The sequence below is a fragment of the Sabethes cyaneus genome, chromosome 2, assembly GCF_943734655.1.
Source record: "Sabethes cyaneus chromosome 2, idSabCyanKW18_F2, whole genome shotgun sequence".
In the NCBI taxonomy this organism is placed as follows: domain Eukaryota; kingdom Metazoa; phylum Arthropoda; class Insecta; order Diptera; family Culicidae; genus Sabethes; species Sabethes cyaneus.
In genome coordinates, this window is record NC_071354.1 from 9850346 (window position 1) to 9865948 (window position 15603).

Here is a 15603-nt window from a genome sequence, read left to right on the forward strand (position 1 = left end):
ATTATACTATCAAGAAATTTCAAGCATTTCAAAGATAAATTTTATGTCATTGTGCTTGTGAGACACCAGAGGAATGCTCTATAAAGTAATTGAACAAGAAATTTTAGGTATTAAAAGAGAAATTCGTCAAATTTCTTTAATTTCTATCAAATTTGCGCATGCTTTGAGTCTCTTCATTACGCAATTCATTCGAAAAGCGTGTTATCAGTCAAAAGTCTTTATAAGAAGAATAAGTACATGCTGGATCTGGATTAGGTTTTCCTGTGATAATTTCCGGACGGTCACCCATCGAAGGGATTCAATAATGGACCGAGAGAGAAGCATGCGCAGGCAAACGAAGGCAAGTGTTTAAGAACTCACCTCTCTCTCTCTCTCTCTCTCTCTCTCTCTCTCTCTCTCCACAACTCTTCACACATCTCTCTCTCTCACACACACACACACACACACACACCTCTCTTTCTTACCTCTCTCTAATACACACCTGTCTTTCTCATCTCTCTCCCTCTCACCTCTCTCTCTCTCTCTCTCTCTCTATCTTACCTCTCTCATATATATCTCTCCCTTTATTCACACAATGTCTAAAAACGTTTCCGTTCTTCAACTTCAGTAAAAGCAATATCAGAAAAGTTGTGCTACACTTCTAGGTAGATACAAACATAATTCTATAAAAAATTACTTCATAGAACTAATGATACTATTTTTCACTCATTACCGCTTGTTTACTCTAATAAAAATGATTAACAATACTTTTGACTGACTTTTCGGCTCAAATACTCCTATGTGTGATGGTTTGGAAAACACACAATTATGATCACGTTTACTTATTGTAGAAACTAAACAACTATGAATATGGGTCATTCCACGTCAAGTGACCGAGAAAAAGTATAAACTTGTAATCGACCTTCTCGGAATTTCACCAAACTTTGCTTTGTTTTGTTATTTGCTTATTGCAAGGAAATTTTATTTTGTTCATGATTTTACTTGAAAAATTGGGAATTGGTTGTTTCAAAACGCTATTTCTCGAGAACGGGACGGAACACCTCGTGGTTTTGAGTGATTCTTATGTAAAAAAGTCTGAGGAACATGATGGTGTTGAAATTTTTAAAATCAAATTGTACTCATTGAGAGAAAAATACAAATTTAGTTTTCAGATCGAAAATAAAAGTATTTGGCAGCACTGCCGCAAAAAACTAATATTTTTTCGGATTTCTCAGATTATTACCCACGAAAATGAAGAACAGAGTTGTTTTCTAAATTGAATATTTACGAAGATATAAGCAAAAGATAATAAGCGAATTTGACGAAAATGATGCTTTTTCTAATAAAAGGGGGGGTTCCCAAAAATCGAGGGAAAGTCCAATCGGCACCAAACTTGGGATTTTTGCTTCTTGACCCAAAACGAACAATCTGGCCGAGTTTGGTGAAAATCCGAGAAGGTCGATTACAGGTGACTCGGACACTTGACGTGGAATGACCCATATGGTATCACAGAACAATTCTACTTCTTTTTATCACAAAAGAACATAAAAATTCCCTTCTGATATGAAAATATAAATCAATTTTCATTCACTAGCACTTGCAGCATTTTGTTTTTAATTTCAGCATATGGAGCTCTATTTACACTACTACCAATGTGTGAGGCAGTTGCTCCTGAAAGTATTCTATCGTGTTGACATAGCTAGTAATTGAGTGACAACCACTTGCTTCTGGTACTAGTGTATATGTACGATTCAATGATATACTAGCGCCAGCAGCAAGCTGATGTCACTGCAAAACTAGTTATCTTCAAAGAGCCGGTATATAGGTCGGTATATATACCGACACGTTATCAATCGGTCTCTCTTTTGATCCGTTTTTGAAAAGTATTTAATCCCTGTGCTGGCTATTTCCGCCGGTCGGATTTAAAAAACACAAACACCACTATACACTGAGAAAACTTTTCGTATAGTTTGTATGTGTCCCACACATAGATTTTTGCAATGTGCCTAGTCAATGAACTTGCCACACAGTTATAATTTATGGGTACGCGAAACTTTTGCACATACTATTCATATGCGTATATTTTTTATGTGTATAATTGCACATACTATTCATATCAGTATAATTTATATGTGTATTTCTTGGCGGATTGTGTTTATATGCGGCACACGATAATCATCTAGAATTTCATATGAAAATTTACCATTAGTTATGTGCAGAATATTTTGAGTGTAGAAAATGGGCTCAATTTATAACTATAACTATAACTCAAATACAGTAGCGTTTCATTAAGACCAAAATACACGCCGATATCCAGTAAATATTATTCTATCAACTGGTATAAAAATCTTGTCTCGAATAAATATAGTTTCAACGTAATTCCTGAATATTGTTCAGGCTACCGCTTAATGGGCTGGAAATACCGTCCCGTACCCTATGTGTTGAAACAAATGTGTGAAAGTGTTAAAATACCCTATCTTTAACCAGCATTATCATTTTAACATTAAAGCTGAAACAAATTGATGTCTTGAACGTAAAATGAGTACGTAGAACAGAGCAACCATTCCTTCCTCTCAACCAATTATAGGTATATCAATAACAATAATATTGGTGCTTATTACCAATCTCACTTCACGGTGAAATAAATTTCACTTCCACACTCACGTCACTTTTTTTGACCTATTCCCGATTCCACGTAGAGTGAAGTGAAAAAAATTCCATTCGTGAAGTGAGATTGGCAGTGAAACGAGTTGCATAATAACCACAAGATTGACAAGATTGATGGAATAGCATCTGATTGTTTCATTTGCCTACTCATGTGAACTTATGCAATAAAATCTAAGGTCTCTCATCAATGGTCCGTGAAATAAATGGGATGCCCTTCTTATTTCCATTTCCGGACGGACGGCTAGTGCTAGTAGAGCAGTGCGCACATTGGTGCCATATTTCCATCTGTATTTAGATTTTCGCCTGGCCAGCTGGGACTTGAATTTAGACATCAGATTGGACTTGAAATTATATTGTCCAGACGAGTTGTATTTTGCGGGACTGAACCGGATTTGGAAGGTTCTGGTTTGTGACGGATTACCATGCGTCACGGAAATTGTCCCGCATTGATTAATTTCTTTATCGTGTCAGTTAAATTATTGAAACGCTACTGTGAGTTATACGAACTTTTCAAAAGATTCTCTATATACGAATTATTGTTGAAGTAAGTTCATTTAACTTAAAAATTTATGTAATTTTGTATTTGCCTCTAAATAAATACTGATCCAATTTAGCAAACAATCCATTCAATATGTTTTCCTGTCGTCGTCATCAGCATCAGAGAACCAGGGTAGCTAATCAAGCAGTAGTTTCCATTCAACTCGATTTTGGGTCACTCGTCGCCGTTTTCTCCGGCGTCCTAGAAGTCACAAGTCGCTTTCGACATGGTCGAGCCATCTTATATGTTGAGTCGCTCTGTTCCTGGTGCCGTGGCACATCAATGGGTTTGTTTCGTTTTACCTCCCATAGCCTACCGACTTTGCCAGATGTATGACAGAAATCTCTCCAAGCAATGCCTGTAGTTCATGATTCATACGCCTCTCCCCAGCCTCCGTTATTCTTCGTTTTCAGTTGGTATACCACCAAATATCGTCCGTAGCCCCTTACACTCGAACATGGCAAAAACGTGTATTTCCACAGGGAGCAGCATCATAGTTTCAAGCCAAAAAAGAACTTTCATCGCGAAGCATTTTTTTCGAATTAACCAGAGTAATCGATGAAGAAACGGAACCGACCAGAGTGTTAGCTGCCGACGTTACCGATACACTACTCAAATCGCCAGCGGCGAGGGGAGTATTGTCCAGTCCCTGTGACGACGTACTGCTTGCACGAAAACGCAGACGGTTTGATTTGATTGATAAACTGAAATCTATGATAGGGCTGAGTGACTAGACTATATTGCCTTGATTAGTGTCAACAATAGTAGCGTAGCAACGGAAGGGTTTTGTTTTATGCTCACCGCTGTCGCAGTTCGGCCGGCAGCTTCAGCATCGCCCTTCGCCACTCGTAAACACAGAGAAACTATTCCTGGTCATTCGGTCGCTTTTCGATCAGTCGTAGTACGTCTACGTCCTGTTTGCTTACTTGTTCTCTCTCGATGTAGTTCGTGTAAAGTTGATGTTCAAGTTCCTTCTCCGGTATACTGATGTCAACGTTGCTGTCCAGAAATTATTCGCCTTTGTCCCTGTCGTTACTGGTCGCACCATCGTCGGCGGAATGCGTGCTAAGGTCCAGCGTGTCCTGCAGCTGGGAGAAGAACGGCGGACTAGAAGCAGGCTTGAAGTTGCAGGCTGTTTGAGAGGTTCTTCTGCTGCTTGTAGTTGCACGGTGAACAGCTCCGGTCAATTTTCTACAAGCGACATGTACACTTGATGTGTTGAGCTGAACAATGTAACAATAGTAAATTTCCTGCTGCTGACATGCCGTGCCATTTAACATACCTATCAGTTCATATTCTGCTACGAACGGATTAGTAGCTGCTGCTGGTACGGATTAATACACTCGGATATCGGACTAAAGTTATCCAGTCCTTTGTGCTGATACATGATACCGAATGAAAACTACTGTTTTGATCACAATTTATAAGTTTATCGTGGGCTAGACCAGTTCTGCAATTGAATGCAAAACAATCGTGAAATGTCCGGGCTGCCAAAGTTAACTATATCCATTTCGACTGGAGTTATGAACATTGCGCTTTGCTTTCTTGCGGGTCCGGAACGATAGCTGGTACGATAGTAATTAGTTCCTGCTGCCGGCGTTCGGTACTGTGTTTGCCAATCGTTTTTGATAAAATGTATTACTTCGCAGTCTAACGTTCGGGATATGGATGTTTGGGGAACATTAGAAATTTTCGAAAAGGGCCAACTTGAATGGAATGTGTTGAGACTCATAACAGCAGTAGCTTGTACTGGAGATCGCTCTGCTGGGATCGACTGATGAGCAGTTTGGAATGTTGGTTTAACGATCGCAGCCGATATTTACTAATGTCTTTGATTTGATTACTGTTGCTGTTATTACTTAATAAATTTAGCAGAATTTCTTGACTATAGCGACCTTTTCGACATGACAGGGGAAAAAAGACGCGTGCAGTAAATTAACAATTCAATTTCAAACTCCAATTGCATGGCTGTGACGAACAATTTAAATTACTTGTGATAGCCATATTCGTGTTCGACTAACATTTCCAACTGAATCGTAGAGAGTTTATCATTGCTTAGTTCCTACAAAAGAAATAACTTGAAGATTATGCAAACATACGATTACAATTTAATAACATACTTGAAAACTATCCAAACAGTACTGGATAGCTTGCGAGAGTTGTTCTATGAATGCCGGTGACAGGCGTTGGATCTTATTCTTTTCCACAGTAGTAACGTATCCGTAATCAAGTAGTCTCGCGTTGACCTTGTTGCAGATGTATTTGATGATTTCCTATCAGTAACCGCCTTCACCGTTGAGACAGGTGGCATTCAATTTCAGCCCAATCATCACTGAACTTATCAAAAACCTGCACTGAACTGTTGATAAACGAAAATTTTGCATGTGCATTTTCCCTGTTGAAACGCGGAATGTCCGGGTACTGGAAGCGCTCCGATATGTTGCTGTCTATCTCTACTGGAGTTGTAATTATTCCGCTTGCATTGCTTGCGGGTCCAAAACGATAGAGCTGTAATTAATTCCTACTGCTGTAGTTCTGTACCGTAATCACTAGTCGTCTGTTGTAAATATACCACCTGACACATTGACATTCGCGGTATACATGGTGTTTGGAAAACATTAGAAATTTCCGTAAAAAGACCAACTTGACTAGAATGAGTTGAGAGAAAACAGCAGTAACTTGTACTGGCAGCCGCCGTGCATGAATCGACTGAGCTGGTTGGATTGTTGGTTCAATGACCGTAGCGGATTTGATTACTATTGCTGTTAATCCTTGATACATCTAGCAAGATTTCTCAAATTCAGCGACATTTTTGGTACGATTAACATTGGAGAAAGAGACTTGTCCAGCAGGTTAACAATGCAACCTCCATTCACAACATCAACGAATAATTGAAACTGCTTGCGATGACCATATTCATTTTTGGTAAACATTTCCAACCGCGTTATAGAGAGGTTATCTGCCCTTAGTTCCTACAATAGAAATAATTTGAAGATTATGCAAACATACGTTTACAATTTAATAACATACTTGAAAACCATCCAAATAGAACACGATAGCGGCGGTTGTTCCAAGAAAGTCAGTAACGGCCGTTTATCTTATTCTTTTCCACAATAAAAACGTATCCGCAATCGTCTTACTTTGATCTTATTGGCGATCTGTTCGATGACTTCCGTTCGGTAGCCGTTCTGCTTCGTTGAGAAAAGCGGCACATGCATCACGTTTAAGCACTGCAGCTACCGTATTGAAGTTTCAATAGTCAATATACGACACCAAACAGAATTCCAGATTGATACCAATTATAAATCCTCCGTAGTGCACTTGGTCATCCAGCGAACTGAGGCTGTCGTTGCTACCGTTGCCGTTTATCGCAGCTACTACCAGCGTACTTACTCTTGATCCGAAGCGAGGTATTTTTTTAACTAACCGGTGTGGTCGGTAGAGAAGCGGAATCGACCAGAGCGTTATCCGCCATCATTATCGATACATCGCACAATTCACCAGCTACGAGGGGAGTATTTTACAGTCCTTGTGATGACTTGCTGTTTGCTGCACGCCAACGCAGACGGTTCGATTTGATTGATAAACTGAAATGGATGGAAAATAGATTTGATTAGTGTCAACAATGGTAACCTACAACGGAAGTGTTGTTTTTGCTCACCTCACGGTTCCACAGCCAGCAGTTTCAGAATCGTCATCCGCCACTCATAAACACAGGGAAACTGTTTCTAGTCAATCGGTCGCTTTTCGATCACTCGATAGTACGTACGTCGACGTCCTGTTTGCTTAGTTGTTGTCCCTGGATGTAGTACGTATAAAGTTGATCTTCGAGTACCTCCTTCGGTTCACTAATGTCACCGTTGCTGTCCAGGAAATGATCGCCGTTGTCACTGTTGCTACTGACCGCACCATCGTCGGTGGTATGCGTGTTAAGGTCCAGCGTGTCCTGTAGCCTGTAGCTGGGAGAAAAACGACGGACTACGGGAAGCTTGGTCTTCTGAAGAATGGGCGGTGCAGGCTGTTTCCAAAGTTGGTTTGGGGGAGAAATATTTCAGCGAAAGAGATCATTAAGAGATATTTCTGCTATTTGTAATTGCACAGTGAACAGTTCCGGTCCATTTTCGACAAGCGACCCGTACACCTGATGTGTTGAGCTGAACTTCGTTACAATGGTGTAAATTTTCTTCCCATTATACCGCTGCTGGCATGCCGTGCCGTTTAACACAGCTATCCCTGTTTGTATTCCGCTCTGTACGGATCGAAGCTGCTGCTGGTAGGAACTAATTTGCACTAAAATTACCCGGACCGTGGCGATTCTGCATTGAACCGACCGGTTGCAGATTTTTTGCTGACTGAAAACGATCCGTCGTATTTGGTTATAATTCATCAGTTTACCGTAAACCAGAACCGTCCTGCAATAGAAAATTAGTTGAAATTAGTTTTTGCCGTATTATAAATACTAAAATCAGCCCTCTGCTGACTAATAAATCGATAAATAATTGATAAACAAAACTTACCTCTTTTCGTGGAATCATTTCACTATCTAAAAACCAAGTGGAATGTTTTCACGCGAAATGTCATTTTTTTCGATTCCACGCAGGTCGCATGACATTGGGAATAACCCTGTTTTCACGGGAGGTGTGTCTTCTCACTTTTCATCTCACTTGCGTGACTTTCGGAATAGGGTCGAATTCACTTCACGTTGATTTCACCGTGAAGTGAGATTGGTAATAAGCACCATTGTATGAATATACTCGAAATTGAAGTCTTATATGGAACGAGGTAGAAACGAAAATTCTTAAAGTTAACAATTAAAGAATCATTCTAAGAACTGCGTCAGTTAGTAGCTTGCAATTCTCTACATAAGGTTATGGAGCCATATCGACAAACAAAAGCTCAATCAGCTATCACACCATAAAAAAAATGTAGTTGTGGAGTTCACCAACAAATCTACCAATTCAAACTTAAATTCCTCACACGGACCAATCCAATTTCGATTGAAAATCAAACCGGCTATCATTTATACTCAATCAATTTTCAAACATACGTCCACTTGACGAGCACAGGGAAAATCCCTTTCACCGCAACAGCATTAGCCACATAGGAACCCATTGGTCAACTGAAGTGTGGCATCATCGCCCGGCTGAGCGGATTACATTGATATGCCAATATCGTTCGTCAACTAACCGCCAAATAATCCCGAAACGACCAACAAAAACACCATCCAATCATGTTTCTCTCACTGGTGCTGTTACATCCAGTAGCACAAGAACAGACCTACCTACTTTTACAACGCAGGGAGAACACACTTGAACTTATCCTGCCAGCTGAATAGCTGACAAAGTTCGATTCCCATGGGAGAAGGATTACACCGATTCCGCATATGGAACAAGGCAGCGGAAATCGCCGTTCGGTGCGATGAAAATTTCAAGCGGAAAATTGCAAAGCGCAACGTTTTTTTCTTCTTTTGCAAATTGTTAAAATTGCAATGAGTTGATCCGACGGCACAGCAGCGGCCTCAACCCGATGAATGTGTAGTCTTTTTCCATTCGCAAAAGCGGTGATTAACTTTTTTGCACTCGCCTATTCGATCTCGATGCAATGTAGCCGTGGTGGCAGAGGAAAAAAATCAATTTAGGAAATCGGATAAACTTTATCCGTTTGAATAGCTTCAACTGTGGCTCTAAAATGGAGTGGTTGGGGTGAAACGGGACGAATGTTGCGTTGGTAGGTATGCATACTACGGTTAAATTTAGTTTACGTTTCAATTTATTTAGAATAAATCGCTTCAAATCCTACTATCAACGGAAAGTTGACTGAAACTATTAGTTGGTAAATTGAATCCAATTACAGTTTGAAAGAAGCGTGAAATTGGATGTAATTTGTAAGATAACTCTAATTTAACATAGTTCCGTGTATGGTATTTTATGTTGGAACCAATTTTGATGAAATAGACGGCATGAAGAGAAATAAAATAATGAAGCCACCAACAGTTACACGCATTACAAAATATTAGGTGATATACAGTCATTTATGATATTATAATAAATATCACCTAACAGATTGTCTGTGATCATGTTTGAAATTGTATTGTTTAAATGTAACCAACTTCGCTGCGAATTACACTCAAGTTACTACTTGGTATTAATATTTACGGAGTTTCTCTTCTTTATCGATGAAAAGACGACGTAAGAAAACTAATATTTTACACTATTTGTTCAAAAAATAAAAGCCCTCTTGGTGTTTCTCCGCGAACTCGAAAAACTCCCGTGCAGAAACACGAACTCCCGCTGGAACATCGCAATTTTCAGAAAAATTCTGTCTCATCATCTCTGATGGTTTCATTACTCAACTGGTACCATAGAAAAATCAATCAATGAGGAACACTTTCCGGCACGCGCGAAATTCAACAGCATTTTCAATTCTTTCCGACGTTACGACTTTGTATTTAAGTCTATTTTAAGGATTGCTGCAATGTATCGTGTTAGGTAAAGGATTTTTTTATCTTGGATGGTGCATACAATATTGTCCGTTCTTTGTCGTTTGTCTTTGGTGTTAAGAATTCAAATTCCTTCGGCTGATTTTTTTTAGATATCTGTCGTCACAAAGGATACATAAGGTGAGTGATTATAACTGTCAGTACAGTAAATGATCATAAAAATAAGACGCTTGCATATATTTTAATTGAGTGTATTTCGTGTAAAATATATTCATAACATTTGTCTTTAATTAATCCAATTCAAATACTTTTCCATTTGGTTTAACAGTCACAATCGTTGTTGAAAATCGTTACAGCTAGCACGCACGATACCCTGAGGTAAAGCGGGTGTGTGCCTGGGCTAGATTAATATACACCACGTGACTTCACTCGTAAACAGCTAACGCTGAATTAAACCATTAATCAAAGGCGTTAATCTTACTAGAGGAAAAATATGACCAATTGTGTGGCAGGTGGAAAATACCTGCGAACAAAATATGCGCCAACAAAGGGGTGCATACTGTATACGCGTGGTTATCAGTTAACAGCAACTCCGACACGGGGTCGGCCCCAGCATAGTGGTGAGCATTCACGCCGAGGACCCGGGTTCAAATCCCAACCCCGCAGAAGTCACGAATGACACCCAAGCTGGTTAAAATGACTATAATCTATCAAAAAAATCAGAGGTTTAATGCACAAGACACGACCGCATAGGTGACTCAGGACTGCGCAAGTCTCTTTGTTGCGATAGTAGCATGTATCCATGCATCTAATAATTCGATTCTTCATGTATACATGCAATATACAGCATATATAGGGTTTGTTGGTACTGCAGGTTGAGAAAATTCGATTATTTTTATATGAATGTAATAGCGCCTCAAATCTCTCGTCAATATCAAACACTGTTCACATATATATGTATTTTGATGATATCAAAAAATTGTTATGTTGCAATGGCTTGACTGTGCTGCAGGTTAAAAATCGAAATTTTTGCAAGTCGATAATTTTTTTAGATCATTTTATTAATTTTCATGATTGAAGGCTACTAAGTAAGTTAAACTTGTTTGCAAATTTGCAAAGAATTACAGGCAAGTAACTAACGCAAAGCAGCAGATGAAACATTCTAAATTATTCCCGGATAAAAGAATCTGATTTTCCTTGTTTTGAGAATTTTTGCGTTACTTCACATGTACAAATATCCCTTCAGCCGTGTTTCCTTGTAAGACAACAGTTCCGAACAAATTCTCGCAGTGCCTATTCGCGACTGCGAAAGTCAAAGAGATTTTGAATACTGTTCACACGAAAACCTATGCCGTATTGTCAAAACTTGCGTGAAAACAAAAGCGAAAATTCTTCCTTTTTTCTCACGCAAAAACCAAACAAATATCAACAACTTCGTAGTCGCAAATACGGATTTATATCTGGCAAAAGGAAAGGATTACCGCTCAGTTTTCTATGTCGTTTCAGCTTCAGATCAATTTGGACTAGATGCAATGTTTAAACATAAACTGGGTTGAAAGAAAGGGGTGGTTTTATACTTTACCAAAATATTTTACTTTCAGGACATCAAACTGGACTACGTTTGTCCCGGTTTTAAGAAATCTTGTTAGGACGAGAGGTCTTTATTACTCTTTTTGGCATACTTCCCAAGCACAGATATCAAATTAGTATTAGTCTGAACGTCGTGAATAATCTTCGACCTGTTGGGACGAGGGGGTTTTGTTGCTTTTATTCTAATCATAAAGTAATCGTAAACAGATGGTGTATTCAACTGTCGTCCCTGCCTGTGAAGCAAGGAGATCACGAAGAAAATGTATGGGGATATTTGACCTTGAAACTTGTCGTTAATTTTGATTAATTAGTGATTGAACACGAATGTTATAATAGAAATCACATTATTGCTACAACTTTTATGAGTCGATCAGTATCTAAACCATGAAAATCCGTTCATAATTGCCAGAGCTATTAGAGTTCAAAATCTTTCATATTTTCGTGACGCTCGCACTTTTTGAATTTTTGGAATGACACCCTATCCCAAACCTTGCTGTAAGACGTAGTCCTACATAAAAAAACTCCGACACGACCATCCGCGGATCGCAGAATGTGTTGATAATTCTACGGATCAAAGCATGCTACGAAATTCCTTCATAGAATCGGCCTCTCGACCATCAACGAGGTAAGATGTGTGATTGATATAGGCTCTCTGCGCTACCTGGCGAGGCCACATACTAATTTACCAATTACGGCTCTTGCCGCTACAGAGAATCAATACGGAGGCGGTTAGCGAAGGTACCGTTCTGATTCAAACTTAGAACCGTCTCAAACTTCGAGCACTTCAGAATAAAATGCTCGTTAATAATCGCTAATCGCTAATCGCTAATTGATCTTTAGGACTCCTGGTAAGAAATCAGCAGGCGCTGGAAAAAAGTAAGAACTCAGATTTTCACTTGGCTCGCTTACTCTTAGCGTTTCGTGCACAAGTAGCTGTTTTTTCGTTCGCATTATTTTACTAATTTTATTGAAAAAATTATTGTCTACATTGATAAACCTGTCAAAAGTAAACTTCCTTTGATGTGGTTTATGGAATTCGAGAATATTAACAATTAACTTCAGAAATATGGATTGAAACCAATTATTGTGTGAAAAATTTAAATCACACTGTTAGGTGGATTTAAAAAGATAGCGTTTAGAAATAGGATGTAATTTCACTTATTTAAGTTGAGTGACACTAAAAATATTAATACTTATGAAAGTAATATAAGTGTTCGGTATCTGAGACTAAAATATTCGAGCTTTGAATGTCCTCCATGAAAGTGTTCGAAATTTGAATCAAAACCGAACTGTAACTTTTTAGTGTTTTTCATTATAAACTAACATTTTAGCCTCATTTTTGTAATTTCCCCTTGAAAATAAATAAATTGTCATGCTATTGAACCATTCATGGAGGTAGAATAAAGATGTTTTCGAATATTTTACTTTGAAGAAAGTTTTGTATCATAGCACTATTATTAAACGTATTCTTGACAATTAGCTACTATTCTACACCATGTTCCACAATGCTCTTTTACAATGAACAATTACCTATTCCACTTTAAACTATACACAATTTAGTTGCACAATGAAACAACATTACGTTTGCTTTTACATTACAATAAGGCCATTACAAATACTTAAAAAAGTTTTTGTCCTTCCGGTGTTGGGCCACTGAAGGGGGGGGGGGGTGTTGCGAAAAAAAAACAAAGAGAATTTTTTAGCCGAGCAAAAAAAATATGGATTTTAGGCATTTTTACTTAAAGTTTAAACGTGAAAACCAAATCTATTCTTGCTTTTAATAAATACGTTGTTATTTTTCATGCAAAAATCTACGAACAACAAGACAAAAACGAAAAAAAAAATTTTTGTCCCAGCTTCGGAAATTCCATTATTTGAACTTCCATTTCTATTTCGTGCTAGAAGCGTTAACTCAACTCGTACACTCATTTTTCGAGTTTTTCAGGCTGTAGAGCCCACAAACAATTGATTTTATAAAAAAAATTTAACTCATATCCTATAAATTATTTTTTTGCCCCCCGATTTTTCAAGCCAATTTCCAAGGGGGGGTGACAAAAACTTTGGAAATGATTTGCAATGGCCTAAATCAAAACTTTTATTAGCCACCGTGCGCACTTCTAACTTTGTTAGATTTTCGAGATTGAATTGAGTTCGATTATTTGTGTTGAGACTTTTGAAAGCTTCTGTATGTTTTAAATAGGGCTTTCAGAAAGTTTTCCGATTCCAAACAATAGGCCGGTTTTGGTAACAATTCCCTCGACAATGTCACCTTGTGCTATTGAATACCTTGGGAAAATTTTCCACGTATCTGTTTAGCGGGTATGTTTGTGTGACCCCTCCTTCCGAAGACGTGGAGTGTTACCACTCACGCAGTTATCGTTTTCCATTTTGGTAAAGCCATCCCGCATGAGCGACCGCCCCGTCCAAAAACGTGGAGAGCTATTACTCCTACTCTCAATAATTAGCTCAAATGTGGACTTTGGATGTAGGATTTTCGAGTAGTTTGAAATAGCATACTAAATTAGCAGAGACAATACAAAAACTTGTAACCAACGGTAACAGCATTTCATCCCAAATTTTTCCAACGTGTCTTGTAAGTCCACAGTGAATGCTTTGATCCTCCCTCGCGGCCTAACATGTAACCCCAGCAGAAGCAGTATGGTGCATTCTTGTATTATTTTTTGACGATGGAAAGCAAATGGTTTTTAAAAACATTATTGATATAATATTAAGTGTTGATTTTAACACCATGTACAAAGAACAGCAATGGAAACTTTAAATTTTTAGAGAAACATGCCCTTGCCATCACTTTGGAAACATTCTGCAACCTTTGAACAGCCGGTTTGTCCCGAGAAACATCCGAAAGATGTGTTGCATATATCCGATCATTTTGTTGGTTATGGTGATCCTGTAGCGGAAGCATTTTTTCGTCCTAAAACAGAATTTCACAATTACCGTGCCGCTTGAACGCTTGTTTCGACTATTGCATCCTTCTGCTTTTTAGTCAAACCGTTGTCTTTGTATGGAATCATTCGAAGATCATCTTCATCACGCTTGCAATGAAAATCCCGAAATAACCGCTGACTGTTAAAATATTACAAATCCACGATCAATGTCCTGAAACGATTTGGAAAACGTCTGATCATCGATGGCAGAAGAGCAATCGTAGCGGATGCTACTAAAATTCAACTTTTCAATCAGGTATCGTATCAGCACTTGTGGCAAGAGCAGCACGTTTTTCACAATCGTGTGAAAGATTTGTGTGTTGCCCATCTTGGCCGTGCCATTCTAGCGGAAGTGTGCATGTTGAAGTTGAGAGGATGTCAAAACTACGCATCGTGGGGTTTCGCGACGGTGACGACTTTGATTCGAGAAGGTTTCTGGCGAACAGTGAAACCGGCCGAAAGTCGTTCTTGACAGCCGAAGCTGGAACTTGGCACAAGCGGCTCGGACATTTGAATTCACAGATCTTTTGTTGTTGTCGAGTTTCTCGAGAACGGACGGCCTTTTGGATCTAGTACATTTGGACGTATGTGGGCGTTGGAAACTGTTCGCGTACTTAGAATCGAAGAGCCGATGTATGAAGCATACGAAGATTTTAAGGCAATGGTCGAGCGACAGTCTGAAAGATAGTTAAAAGTATCGGAGACCGATAACGGAACTGAGTTCGTGAATGCGGCCAAGAAAAGGAGCACGAAACAACACGAAGTTATTTACCAAAATCCGTAAATACTCCGGGGAAAAAATTGGACAGCCGGACGCATGTATCGAACCCTGGTAGGGAAAGCGAGATCATTGCTAAATGAAGCTCGTTTACCAGTGAATCTCGTCGGACATCTGTTGATCAGATAAGCCGCAGAAGCTGGTCAACAAATGTCCGACGAGATTCCTGGAGTCAGTAACGCCAGAAGAGACGTGGTCCAAACGGAAATCCGATCTGTAGCATCTCAAGGTTTTCGGGACTAAAGCGATGTGTTTTGTCCTGAAACAGAAGCGCAAGAAATTCAATGCGAAGTCCGAAGAAGGTATTTTCATCGGATTTGTGGAAAACTCGAAAGAGTACAGGATCTACAATCCAGTGCTGAAAGAAGTATTCATCTGTTCAGCTATGGTAATGGTGAACGAAGGTGAAGTTGTTTCGCCGATCAAGCGAATGAGCAGATTGGCGCAGAAGCGGACGATCAGGCCGGTAATCAATACGTAGATCGAAACGTCGATGTCGTTTACTCCCACAAAGCCGAACCTGATTTTGCGCTCCCACTGCAACAAACAGGACCAGCTGATGAGCTCGAGGAGCAGCGGTCGGAAGCGCATAGTCCCAGGCAAGTATTCAGATTAATTTAGCTTCAGCACAGTTTCTGGAAGAAACATTGGTGTTGGTGATGTGGTG